Here is a 14,656-nt window from a genome sequence, read left to right on the forward strand (position 1 = left end):
AGAGAGGGAGACACAGAATCCGCGCTGTCTGCGCAGAGCCCCACGCGGGGCCTGACCTCACGCACCGCGAGATCGTGACCTGAGCCGAAGTTGGGTGCTTCACCGATTGAGCCACCCGGGCGCCCCATAGGGTTCTCCATTTGTATTTGTACTTTTCTGGCTTGCAAGAAGATAAGCAAGGCAAAGCTTCCTTCTCCTCTGACACCCTCCGAGAAGTCCCACAGAGCATTGCAGTCTGTCCCCCTCAGCACAGCTCGGCCCGTGGGCAGCCCGGGTTCCCTTCCGTCGTTGGCCTCTTCAGCAGATGAAGAATAAAAACCTTTCACTGGTTGACAACGAAAAGGCAGGGCTGCCTCCACTGCTAGGTAATTCAGGAAGCCTCTTTCTCATTTTAATTGGTTTCCTAATTGGACTGTTTATGGGATGTGCAATAGCCCGGGATGAAAAGGCTAGGGCGAGCAATTATGTGCCTGGCATTCCTATCTGGCAGGAGTTAATAGTTTAATCACAAGAAGGAGAAACCCCCGAAGTTCACCGGCATGCCGCGCTTTCGTTCTCCAGAAATCCCTCGATTCCAAACAATCCCCCAAGTCAGAAATGTGTCAAGCTGTGCTTACCGACTAGCAAGTTGGTGCTCCTTGAGGCTTTGGGTTCCCTTTTGATTTAGTGGAACGTGCAGAACGGGGGGCTCTCTGGGGCCTGTCAGGTTTATAACTGCGAGCTCCCTCCTTGGCTGCAGATAAGGGGGTGAGCAGGGCCCTTGATGGGCCTGATTGATTCTCTGGAACGAAGGTTTGTCTTCCCCGGCAGAATGGATGACTTCATTCTGGTAGATGAGGTCACCCGAGTCAAGGCAATAAAGCGTCTGATATTCACATGAAAGCCAGTTTTCAAAGCAGCCTCTGAAGGAAAGCCTCACCATGCCCCCATTTGCCTACACTCCATCAGCAAGCTGTGTCTGCCCTAAGACCCTTCTTTCCTCGGTACAATTTATTCCAGCATGAAACTCTCCTCCCTACTGCCAAGAAAACTCCTGAAGCCAAATTGGATGGTTCTAATTTATAAAAATTTGAGGGGGGGGGCGGTGTTGTGCAGAAAAATTATCCGTGACGACTGGGACATTTGGCTGAAAGAGGCTGAGTGACGTCTTCCCAAAGGAAAGCATATTCTAATTGTTGCCACATCATTTCAACTGGGTCCTTGGCCGGTTTAAACAAGCTCACTGGTCTTTTTCAGTCCCTGGTAACAATTTTCTGGTAGAGAAACGGCAGACCGGGAACGTAGCTTTGGGCCTAATCCTGTAGATTACAAGTAACGTTTTCAGGAACGCTACCACACCGACATGGCGTTATCTGATGCGGCAACACTGGGGGGAAAGTTTGGATTTGGGAGAGGACAGAAAAGAGATTTTTTTTTTTTTTTTTCCAAGAAAGGAATAAGAAAAGATGATCTCTGCCTGGGACCGCAAATTTGAAATCCTAGCCCAGAGGGCAAAGTCTGTTTATGATTTGGGTTTCGAACTGATCTCATCTGGCCTCGTTTTATGTGCTTTCTGCACACCGGTCCGGCGCTTGGTGCTTGGTGGTGGGTCTGAGGAATTAGCCAACGTCCCCACGGATTGGTCTGTTAAGTGTTAAACCGTCCCCACCCCAATGCTAAATAAGGAAATCCTGTGTTTCCTAGACGCTGAGATGCCCTCAGTTCCAAGAACAACATCGCCTTATGTCTCTCCGAGAAAGGAAGACACTGGTGTTTAAACCGTATCCCAAAATGCTCTTGTCATTTGGAATTTTTGTTGAAGAAGTGGTTGGGAGTTTTATTTAAAAAAAATTTTTTTTAATGCTTATTTATTTTTGAGAGAGAGAGAGAGAGGGACAGAATCCAAAGCAGGCTCCAGGCTCTGAGCTGTCGGCACAGAGCCCGACGTGGGGCCTGAACCCACGAACTCCAAGATCATGAGCCGAAGTTGGACGCTTAACGACTGAGCCACCCACGCGCCCCAGGGGTTTTACTTAGACACAGATTTTCACCATATATCACCCTTGGCATTCATGAAAAATGAATGTGGGATATATCGGTTAAGGCAAGGACAACCAGGTCGTGACCCCTGCTTGGCTGGAAGCAATCGTAAGAAGCCATCAATTAAAAGGCGCACGATGACTTCAGAGATGTTCAGACGGGACATGGTGTATGTATGTGACAATGGAGGACGCACAGGAGTTGGCACATAGTAAATGCTCAATAAAATACAATCATGATAATATTAAGTATTATTCTTGAGAGGGCGTGTGAGGTGTGTAATTGCAAATGTTCTTCTTCTCCACTTTTTATCACAGAGGAGGTTTCAGCAAGTCTAAGGGCTGAGTTTACTTGGACAATGACGTTGCTTGCCACCTCCCCTGCACTGTCCCCGGGTCTGACCAGCCTGGCTGTCTTCCAGTAATTCCAACCGGGGACCCTCATTGGCCCCGCTCAGGTCACACGTCCACTCCAAAGCAGGGGAATGGGAGGTTCTGAATGGCCAGATTTGGGTCGTGTGCCCACCTCTGCAGCCGGGGGCAGAGTTGGTCCTCTCTCAGCATCCCTGAGAGTGGGAAGGGGTGGTTTCCCGGAGGAAGATGGAGATGAGGCATTACCAGAAAGAGAGGAGATGGCTGTGGGCAGTTAAAGCCACCTCACTGGATTCAGCTCGGGACTCAGTCATCCACCTTGATGAGTCACCAGGAGCCCAGTCCTCCCCAGGAATCCAGGCAGCCCCCGACACCCTCAGTGCCCCGTGAGGATCTGGGAGACTCACAAGCGCCCTGGCCCGCAGTAAATAAGGCACTGTATTTCTGTCCACAGTATCCGCAGCTCCCCACGAAAGACAGACGCGAAGCATTGATCGCATCTCTCCCCAAACACATATCTAAGGATGTTACAAGCCAGGGTTGGGCATTTGCAAAAAGGGCATCCAACCATGCTCGGCAAGATCACTGTTCGCTGTGCTTGTGTTTCCTGTTTTGCAATGCTGGCTATTGAAAAAATGTGGTCAAACCCATCTGAAATACCAACAAACTGAGGGATGGTGGGGAGCGGGGGCGAGGGGAAAGTAGGTGATGGGCATGGAGGAAGGCCTGTTGGGATGAGCACTGGGTGTTGTATGGAAGCCAATTCAACAACAAAGTATATTATAAACAGAGAGAAAGATTTCCAAAAGCAAAAAAAATAAAAAATAAAATAAAATTCCTAAAAGGACAGAAGCCATCAGTTAAAGAGATGGAATGAGAAAGATGTGTCAGCTGCTCATTCATTGGCCGGGAGTTCCAACTTCGTCCCTTGAACAACCCCCTCAAGAATTATGCTCGCTTGAAGTTTTTCTAGCTTCAAAGCATCATGTAACTTGCAGAGACTAATTTCCAATATTATCAAATCTACTGCCATCATTTCCCAAAATGTGGGTGTGAATTAGTAAGTGTGATCCGAAAAAAATGGCAGTACTCTCAAATAAGTTTGGGAAATATTGTGATCGTTTGATGCAGGACTTCTCAGAGCCTTTGGTGACAATATTACTCAATAGTTCCTGGATTCCTAACACATTCGGGTGCCTTTCATGAATTATTTTAGTTAATTTTCTCAGCAACAGTATCTTCAGGTGGTAGGGAATAATTCGATCATTCCCATTTTGTAGTCAAAGGAAACGAGGCACATGTGTTTAGGCACAAAGATGTGGCCAGAATTCAAATCCAGGCTGACCCCAGAGCTCACATTTTTTTTAAGCTCTTCAACCACACTCAACACCATTTGAGTGTTGATATGCTTTATGAATTTCCAAGGGGCAAATGAGGGAGAGTTGAGTTTTTTCAAATTCATTTGGCACAAATGATCGTTTTATAGGATCCTTTTATAGGATCTCTTGAAGTGAAGCTTGTGCACATCCCATTCTAGAAAACTCTAGCCCAGAACAATTGCTCGCTTTTCTAACTTCTTCTCAGCCCACATTTATGGACCCTACCCACCTCGCACATTCCAGGTGCTATGTTTGTGACTGGGGATAGAGCAAGATTCCCACCCTAGGGGAACCCACCATCTAGAAGGTAAGAGGATGGACACTTTGGTGCTGTGGTGGACATAAGAATCATAGGCTGTGGGTAAACAGAGAGCCAAGGGAATCAACTCTACCTGGGGGCACCCTGGAATATTTTCCCAAAGGAGATGGGCTTTAAAGGGTGGATAGAGCCTGCCAAGCATGCACAAAAAAAGGGACAGGGTCACTGCAAGTGAGAAGGTGGCCCAGCTACCTCTACTTCTCCCCTGGAGTAATGTTCCAGAAAGAATGACATGGCATGTGGAATGCTGGAGAAGACTTCAGACTTGCTTGTGAACTTCTCTCTCGAAGTCCCTATAACCAAGAAAAAGTGGTGGTTTTAACATAGGTCTGCGCCTTCAAAAGGTGGAGGCTTATTTCCCGCCCCTTGAATGTGGGTCAGATTCGGTGACTTGATCCTAATGAATAAAAACAATGCGACAAAATAGATTCTGTGTGGCTTCTGGGGTCAGAGAAAGGACACAGCTTCTGCTTCGTTCTCTCTGTCTCTATCTCTGTCTCTGTCTCTCCCTGTCCCTCTCTATCTCCCTCTCTATGTGTCTCCGTGTGTGTGTGTGTGTGTGTGTGTGTGTGTGTGTGTGTCTGTTTCTTGCTGTCTCTCTCCCTTGCTCTGGACGAGCACGTTTGGAAGGCAGCCGCCATGTTATAAGGAAGCCCAGACCACCTGGAGAAGCCACATGGAGGGTTTCGCAGCTGGACCCAGCTCGGTTCTCAGCCAATACAGTCACATGTGGAATTACATTATCAGCGCGCTTAAGCTGCCCATATTTGGCTACATAGCCCGGTGGTTGTGATGGTCAGAGATGGGGAGTAGGGTATGCCAGAGAATTCGCGTATCTTTTAAAAAAAATGTCTACTTGTGCGTTTCTCTTCTTCACTAGGCCCTGTGGGAAGAGAAGCACAGGAAAAATGCAGAGAAGGGCACACATTTTTGGGGGGGCTTTGGGACCGAAGAGGGCTCAGATCCAGAAAGTTCTAAGATATCCCCTTACACAGAGGTTTTAAAACCTTTCGAGCAGGTACCACGCAAAATCCACCAGTGCTCCAAACACAGCAGTGATTAAAAGTATCTCAAAAGGAGTCGGAGAGCTCCAGGGGTCTACCAGGCACTCATGGGCTTAGCTGGTCTGCTCAGCTGAATCTCGTCAACTGGCAGGAAGTTTCTCTGGACTCAAGAGCAGCCACTCCCCTAGAGGATCAGTGACAAAGCAGCACCAGTGTGAACTGGGGAAATCCTGACCGTGGCCTCTCATAGTTTCCCAACCTGCTCCACACCTGGGCAGGTGCTGGGAGAGGTGTGGGTGGAGGAAGGAGGAGGCCATGGCGTTGGCCTTCATGGGTTTCCCACCCGAGCTCTCCTTCCACCACGGGTCCGGTAAACGCTACCGGAGGCCACCGTCTAGCAGAGGCACTCAATTTTCAGTTACGGGTTGGAGGGATCTTTCCCGGTCTTGCTCCTTGGAGGAAGGTAATTGGGTGTACCCTTTCTTAAACGCTTTAAGCTCCAGGATGGAAATTAAAAGGGTTTGCTTTTTAACGGTTAAAGAGAGAGCTGAATTACCCAGAGAAGACGACGGTCTAAAGCATTCTGGGAAATGGGGGGTTCTTGTCTTCGTTGTCGGAGGGTCTCCTGCTTGCCAGGCTAGCGGCTGGCATGTGGATTGTTGGTGGAGACAGCCGGCGAATAAGTAACGGCTGAAATGGTTAATTACTGTGGCCATAAGCGTCACAGGGAAATGCACTCTGAGGGCGGGTGATGGGGATCAGACCCCCCCTGGGGGGCCAGGATTCCGTGTTCCCTTCCATGGCTCTTTCGACCTTGTCTGAGCTGGTGCACAAAGTCCCTCCCTGAGCTTTGTGGCAGCCTTGTGAGACAGCTCGGAGGAAGGAAGGTGGCAGCCAGCTCCCCCCTTTCTTTATAGCCAGCATCCGTATCCTTCCCCACCGGGTGCCTTCAGCAGGTGCACGAATCCATTCTCCCACCCCCACTGCCGTCCACACAAATAAAATCCTAAGAATGGCCAATATATTCTGAGCCAAGTCACAATAGCCCGCGAGAAGAAATGCATAAACTCATAACTTCAAACCTAGGCTATTTAGCATCCCATTAAAAATATTCAAAATATAAATCAAAATTCATAGGAATAAGTAATATTCAATTTCGAATTTATGGCATTTTAAAATAGGATGATTTCCTCAAATGTGCAATAAATTTGGTTTTGTGGAATTGCACTTGCCACGTTATCATGACAGTTGCTTTATCTACACAGCCCGCCAAAGCAGAGTCACTTTATAGAATCTAAATTCACAAATCAACTGTCGTCTTCACTTCACTGATTCATTGCTGATGGGCCTTTCACAAGGTAAAAAAAAAAAAAAATCCCTTCTGAGTTGACAAGAGTAATAAATGGGGAGGTGAGCACTGCCCATCCATCCGCTGGCCCGCTGACCCGCCTATAGTGATACATGGCAGAATAAACTCATAAACCAGCCGCATCTTTTGACCTTTCAGAGTAAATGGAAACAGAAGAGCATTTATGATGATCACGCTGAGAATCGGCGTCTGACCGGAGGATTCACAAACTCAAGGAGCACCTTGGAAACGAGAACCCAGGCCAGCCCACTGAGAGTCAAAAATTTTGAAATTTTGGACAGGTTTCCCTTTCATCAGTACCTATCGTCCCCACGGTTCCGTAGTTTAATCAGGTGACAGAGTGCTGGGGCGGGACACATAACATAACTTGTAGAATCTGCAAAGAAAACACAGCCCGAAACACTAGGAAGAGGGAAGGAAGGAAACTGACCAGATCAAAAGACACGTTTATGTTGCCGATGTCCCCAGAGCTCGCTCTGTGTAGTTTCTCCAAACACCAAGTTCTCGCCCCAACTGAGGTAAGGAAAAACCTTATTTTGTTATGCAAGAAATTACTATGAGTAACAAATACACCGTTGTTAAGGTCTTTAGGAAGAAACGCAGATTTGTCTTTGATTTGGCAAAAGTCAGAGCTTTACAAAAGTCTTCAGTTAATTTAAATGTGGCCCGAGCTTTCTCACCTGGTTTAAAACACACACACACACACACACACACACACACACACACGCACAATTTGCAGAATGGAAAAGCCTTTTTCAGTTCCCAATCTACAATATTCAAAGCCAAGCTCTTAATTATGTTTGACAGAAAAGTAAGAAACAAGTCCGGTGGCATCTCAGTCGTGACATTAGCACATGGATTTCAGTTTTCTGAACTCAGCTCCGGGCCAGAAGTGCATGTGTGGGATTCAAATGACTAACGGGATGTCGAATATCAGCTGGTATCCAGAAATGGATTTCTGCTTGTAAGAGGTACTCAACAGTAGGGACATATATAAGCAAGTGCTAATTCTCACCTCGGATTTCGCATCTGTACCCAGATGCTCTATTGGCAAAGTAAATGTGTTTTAAGGAACTATTTTAAATAGTAAAAAATAATGCCACATCATTATAGAAGGGTTGGAAGAGGAGAAAGGTCATGGGCAATGAAATCACCCTACTATAACTACGGTGTTATTAGTTTGTTTATTCATGTTACTTTCACATATGTTCATGGGATAGCATATACATTATTTTATTTTATTTTATTTTATTTTATTTTATTTTATTTTATTATCTTTTTAAATATTTTATTTATTTTTAAGAGACAGAGACAGAGCACGACAGGAGCGGAGCAGAGAGAGAGAGGGAAACACAGAATCCGAAGCAGGCCCCAGGTTCTGAGCTGTCAGCACAGAGCCCGACGCAGGCTCGAACCCATGAACTGCGAGATCACGACCTGAGCTGAAGTCAGACGCTTAACCAACTGAGCCACCCAGGTGCCCCGCATATACGTGATTTTATACTTTTTGCTTTAATACCTTTTTTTTTTTTTTTTTTGAGAGACAGAGAATGCGTGCACACGTGAGTGGGGAGGGGCAGGGGGAGAGGGAGAATCTTAAGCGGGCTCCATGCCCAGTGCAAAGCCCAATGTGGGGCCTGAATTAGCACCGTGAGATCATGACCTGAGCCAAAACCAAGAGCCAGATGCTTAACCGACTGAACCACCCAGAGGCCCCTCATGCTTTTTGTTATTGTAATTTTAATGGCTGCATAATTATCTATCAAATAGATGCACTATAATGCATAATTCAGTCTATCATCGCTTAGTTTATAATGGTTGGATTTTCAGGCAGCTTCTAAAATTTCAAATTAAAAATGAGGCTCCGATTAACAACTTCATATTTGTGAAAAATGTACTCATTGACGTTTAAATTTCGAAGGGCTAGTTAAACAGCAAATTAAATATAGCAGTGGAGAGAATTGGGGAACCACAAGATAGATCTGAGAAACTTACTCAGAATCCAGAATGGAGGCGTAAAAAGATGAATCAGATGAAAGAGAGATTAGGGGACACACAGCATGGAATCAGAAGATCCAAACACATCTCAAAGGAGTTCTGGAGATAAGTGTAGGGAGGATGGGAGGGAAATTATGTGTAAATTGTAGATGAAGGCTGCCAGTTTCCGAGAATTGAATTGTCACAAGACCTCAAAAGAAGCATATTAAATATTGAGGAGAATAAATTAAAGAAATCCATACTCCTACATATAGTAACGCAAGTCCAGAATACCAAAGACAAAGAGAAAATCCTTAAAAGCAAATCAAGGGAAAAGGACTGGAGTTGGAATGACAATGGGCTGATTAAAAAACAATCAAGGCGGGGCGCCTGGGTGGCGCAGTCGGTTAAGCGTCCGACTTCAGCCAGGTCACGACCTCACGGTCCGTGAGTTCGAGCCCCGCGTCAGGCTCTGGGCTGCTTCGGATTCTGTATCTCCCTTCCCACTTTCTCGCTCTCTCTCTCTCGAAAAATAAAATTAAAAATGACCAAAAAAATTTGAAAAAAAACAATCAAGGCTAGTAACCAATAGGGTAATATCTTCATGTTGTTGAAGGACAATACTTTCCCAAGGACAGATATTAATTATTTAAAAGTGAAAATCAGAGAAAAGTTTTCAGATAAAGACTGATGGCGTTTACTACTCAAAGGTCCTTGCTACTAGAAGATGATGTAGAGAAGGAAGGAACCGAATCCGGAAGCATAAGGAGTAAAACTGGTAAACTTTCTACAGACCACATTCTACGACCATAATACGATTACGTTATAAAGAAAGAACCAATCTTAGCCTGTATTTGGAAATTAGGCAACGACAACGAAAACAACCAAAATCTTCTACGTAGAGATAGGTCACAAAAGAAACTGTAATGAAAATAGTAAAGCAGTTAGGACTGAATGCTGATAGAATGGTTATCAAAACTCATGCTGCAAAGACAAAACAATACAAAGTGAAATAATTGTAGCCCCGAAGTCACACGTTATGAAAGACTTAATGAGAGAAATATCCTAAGGATAATAGGAAAAAGAAGTAACAAAGAACCAAAATGAATAACGTGGAAAATAAAATAGTTTGATGAGCAAAATCAAAAGCTACTTCTTTGAACAGATGAATGGACAAAACTCTGGCAAGATTAATCAAGGAAATAAAGGGACATGACCGTAAATACAGTAGGACTTTTCAAAATCATGAGCATACCGTGAACAGCCTTATGTGAATAAATTTTAAAACTCAGAGGGTGTAGGAAACTTCTAGAAAGATATAGAAATAAAAATTGACTGGTGAAGAAATAGAAAAGCTAAGTAGTACGTTAAGTCCATGTCATCAATGGTCCCCAAACCCCTTTCCACAAACATCAGGCTCAGACGGCTTTTTGGGTGAGTTTTGTCCAATCATCCAAGAATCGATGACCTCGGTTTCATACAATCTCTACCACAGAACAAAAAAAAGGTAGAAAATTTTCCATTTTATGAAACTAAAAGTTAATCTTGACATCAAGACAAGGACACTACTGAAAATAAAATTATTGGCTTACTTAGGAATATAGATGTGAAAATCCTTTAAAAAATCTAGCAAGGAAAACATTCATAAGCAGGTAGGATTGATCCCCTCAAGGGCAGTTTAAGATTAGAAAAACGCATTAGTGCAATTCTCTGTATTAAAAGATTCAAGAAAGAGCATGATCATAACAATAAATGCAGAAAGAAAATTCCAATTCAGCTCAACTCTTATTCATGATAAAAGTCGTGGCAAGCCAGAAATTGCAGGGAATGCCTTTACCTTGATAACCAGCATCTACCAAAAACTCAGCAAACACTCTCTATGGTGGTCAAAGTTGAGAAGCATTACATTTGAAGTCAGTAATGAGGCAAAAATGATCTCTATTACCATTTTTATTCAACATAATTCTGGAGGTCCTATTAAGTGTAATAAAATAAGAAAAACAAAGAAGTAAAAGAGTGTCGAAAGTAGAAATTTAAAAAAAAATTCCATTATCCCTAGTGTTGAACAAACAGGACCTTGCTATTTTCTTGGGAGTCCAGAAAACTTTCCACCATTTTTCTGTTCGTAAGACTTCGTACTTCACGCGTCTTCCTGGAAATGCCATCCTTAGAAGGATGAAGGCTGGGGTCTTCCACTCAGTGCTTCAGCCTATAATTTTAATCTACATTCATTCACATAGCAAATATTTATTGATCACTTACTATGTGCCAGGCAGAGTTCTAAATGCTAGGGATGCATCTGTGAATAAAACAGTCACAAGTGCCTGGCCTTCAGGGTGCTAATATTAGGTGGTGGTCGATGCTTAGAAGAAAAATAAAGCAGGAGACGGGACAGGGAATGTTTATGAGTATATGGGCGTTGCTTAGGGCAGAGGGGCATGTCTGGAAGAGAAGGATCAGGGCGCCTCGCGGAGAAGGTGTAAAGACTTGAGTAAGAGACCTGTAGGAGATGTGGGAGTCAGCGACAGTGTTATGAAAAGAAGGAACAGGAAGTACAAAGTGTCTGAGTGTCCTGGCTCATTCAGGAGACATCAAGAAGGCCATTAGGACTAGAATGAAGTGAGCACAGGACAGAGTAACAGACGAAGCTGGAGAAGTAATAAGGAGGATCCCAGTTGATGTTGGGCCTCGTACACCCTTGGAAGGAACTGGCTTTTACTTGGAGAGGTATGCGGAGCTATGGAAGGGTTTTGAGCTGAGGAGTGACACGACCTGACACACGTTGTTAAAGTTCTCTGGTCGCTGTACCAGGTGCACACCATAGGGCGCTTGGGTGGAAGCCGGAAGCCCAGTTAAGAGGCTACTGAAGTCCATTGGCTGATAGATGGTGGTGCTCAGGCAGGTGAGGCGGCCAAGGAGAGCAACCCCAAGCTTCCACAGCATCATCTTCCCCCAAAGCCCAGGGATGGCAGGAATTCAAGCCTCTCAAATGCCGCCTGTTGCCCCTGAGAACACTCTGGTGAGAAATCACATTATTTCAGGGTAGGCTTTAGCACAAGCATGTGGAGATGAGGTATATTCACACGAGGTAGCCACATCAAGGGGGGCGAGGGGGGTGTGGAATGGATTCTGTTTTGCTCAACCTGGCTAAAGACACAATCTTCTAGAAGATGCCTCCCCAGGGCAAAGACCAGAAGGCCAGGCCACGAATCCCCTGCAGAGTCCATTGGAAAGAAGAACTTTCTGATGTGGTTGACACCTCCTCTAGACGTTCCCAGTTCCCACCAACACTCTGGAACAACAGCAGCTTATTGATAACAAATACACGAATGCAGATAGATATAGACAAAAAAGATACACTATGATAAATTCCTGTTATTTTCATTACTATTTATTGATCTTCTACTATGTGCCAGGCATTGCATTAAGACTTCAACATAATTTATCTTATTTAATCGCCTAAAACAACCCAGCAAGGGAGGTATAAATAGCCCAGCTTTACAGATGGAAAATCAGGACTCAGAGAAAAGACACAAGTTAATATTAGACCCGGAGTGGCCTCGAAGCCTTATGCTCTGTCCACCATCCCACCCTGCCTTGAATTGGTTGACAGATATGATTTCTTTTTCCTTGTTTTTTTTTTAATTAAAATATAGTTGACATACGATATTCCATGGGTTTTAGGTGTACTGCATCGTGATTAGATATCTATCTACGTTATGAAATACTCACCGTAAGTGGAGTTACCATCTGTCACCATAAAATGTTATTACGATATTATCGGCCCTACACTCCACGCTGTAGAGCCCACAGTTATTTTCTAACTGGAAGTTTGGATCTCTTGGTCCCTTTTGCCTATTTTGCCCACTGCCGGACCTCCCTCGTCTCTGGCAACCACTAATGGGTCCCCTGTATTTCGGAGTCTGTTTCTATTTTGTTCGCTCATTTGTTTGGTTTCGTTTTAGGCTCCACGTGTAAGTGAAATCATATAGTATTTGTGTTTCCCTGTCTGACTTACTTTTCTTAGCATAATCCCTTTAGGTTCGTCCATGTTGACCCAAATGGCAAGAGCTCACTCTTTTTTATGGCTCAGTAATATTCTGCTGTATACACACACCCCTCCTTCTTCTTCCATTCATCTGTCGACGGACGCTTAGGGTGTTTCCATATCTCGCCTTTTGTAAATAATCTGCAATGAACATAGGGGCACATACATCTTTTTGAATTTGTGTTTTTGTTTTCTTTTTAAGTGTATTTATTTATTTGGAGAGGGAGAGAGATGGAGAGAGAGAGAGAGAGAGGACAAACAGGGGAGGGGTCGAGATAGGAGAGAGAGAATCCCAAGCAGGGTCGACACTGTCAGCACAGAGCCTGATGCAGGGCTTGAGCTCATGAACTATGAGATCATGACCTGCGCTGAAATCAAGAGTCAGACCCTTGACCGTGTTTTTGTTTTCTTCAGCTAAAGACCCAGAAGTGGGATTGCTGGATTATATAGTAATTCTATTTTTCACTTTTTTGAGGGACTTCCTATTCTTTTCCAGAGTGGCTGCACCTGTTTACATTCCCACCAGGGTTCCCTTTTTATCTACATCCTCCCCGATACTTGTTACTTCTTGTCCTTGTGATACTTGCCTTTCTGGACACATTTGAGGTGATATCTCATTATGGTTTTGATTTGCATTTCCCCGATGATGAGTGACGTTGAGCATCTTTGCATGTGTCTGTTGGCCATCTGGATGTCTTCTTTGGAAAAACGTCTATTCAGACCCTCTGCTCATTTTTTCATCGGATCGTTTGGGCTTTGTTTTGGTGTTGAGTTGTATGAGCTTTTTTTAAAACATATTTTGGACAGTAACCCCTTCTTGGATATATTGTTTGTAAATACCTTCTCCCATTCACGAAGTTGACTTTTTGTTTTGTCGTGCAAAAGCTTTTTTAGTTTGAGGTGGTCTCACTTCCGACACCGTTATTTCCGATGGTGGATTCTGGTGGAGCTTGATGGAAAGTTTTGTGGACGTGAACTTCATCTGAGCCGGCACTTGGACTCTTCTTTATTCCTAAGCCAGTGGTGCAGAACAGAGGTTAGCAACCTTTTTCTTAAAGGGTCAGACAGAACTTTAGGCTTTAAAGCTATCTGGTCTCTGTCACAACTGCTCATTCCTGTGATTGCAGCACGGACACAGCCATAGGCAACATGCAAATGAGTTTGTGGGCTGGGATTGTGTTCCAATAAATCTTTCTTTATAAAAACAGGTGAACTCGGCCCCCGGGCCATAGTCCGTAGGCCCCGACTGTGGACTGAGAGAATAGTGCCCGGATCTCGGCTGACTGGTTCAAGCCAGGGTCTCGACCTACTGGATTCTCAAGCTTCAGGAAATCATTTCATCTCATTACATGAAATTGAGAGGGGCACCCGGGTGGCTCAGTCGGTTGAGCGTCTGACTTGGGCTCAGGTCATGATCTCAAGGTTCGTGGGTTCGAGCCCCGCGTCGGGCTCTGTGCCGACGGCTCGGAGCCTGGAGCCTGCTTCGGATTCTGTGTCTCTCTCTCTCTCTGTCTGCCCCTCCCCCAATCATGCTCTGTCTCTCTCTGATTCTCAAAAACAAATCAACATTAAAGATTTAAAAAAAAAAGAAACTGAGATAAGGATGTGGTGAGAATCAAATAACTGAGTACGTAAGTGACTTAGAATTTCTCAAAACGGAAAGTATTATCGTGCGCCGCCCTTCAAGGCTTTTAAATCAGAACCCACATTGATTTTAGCACAACAAACTCAAGTCTAGGCAAGCCTGCAGACTTGGAGATCTCAAAGGAAAGAGCTCAGTGTCTTGGATGAGATCCTATTGATTTTCTGAACACAGTATATTCACTGAGTACCAATTATGCGTCAGACGTGGGGCGACGACGGAAGGCGCTGATGCCGTGCCGTGCTCTGTGATAATGTTTGAGTTTGAGGGAGTACCTATTGGGGTTATCGGTGAAAAAAAAAAAAAAAAACCTTTCAGACAGAACAATTATTTTAATTTAGTGCTTTTGTGTTTCAAAACCAATCCACTAAGATGTGACTCTGAGGTCCTTAAGTACAATTCACATCTGAACTTGACTCCAGTTGGATTTGGTCAGTATAGTGTAACCACCAGGGTATTAATTGAAGCACGAGGAAATACCTCTGGTCAGTTTCATTACCTAATGGCACTTTGGTTTTCTAATGCATC

General features: G+C 44.5%; 1 non-coding gene across 1 annotated transcript; it reads left to right on the forward strand.

Moving 5' to 3' along the window:
- The first annotated feature begins 13,852 nt into the window (after nucleotides 1–13,852).
- Nucleotides 13,853–13,937, forward strand: TRNAP-UGG. The gene has a single exon. It is a non-coding gene; the product is annotated as a tRNA-Pro (tRNA).
- Nucleotides 13,938–14,656: the final 719 nt, after the last annotated feature.

Source organism: Panthera leo, chromosome E2, assembly GCF_018350215.1.
Source record: "Panthera leo isolate Ple1 chromosome E2, P.leo_Ple1_pat1.1, whole genome shotgun sequence".
Taxonomy (NCBI): Eukaryota; Metazoa; Chordata; class Mammalia; order Carnivora; family Felidae; genus Panthera; species Panthera leo.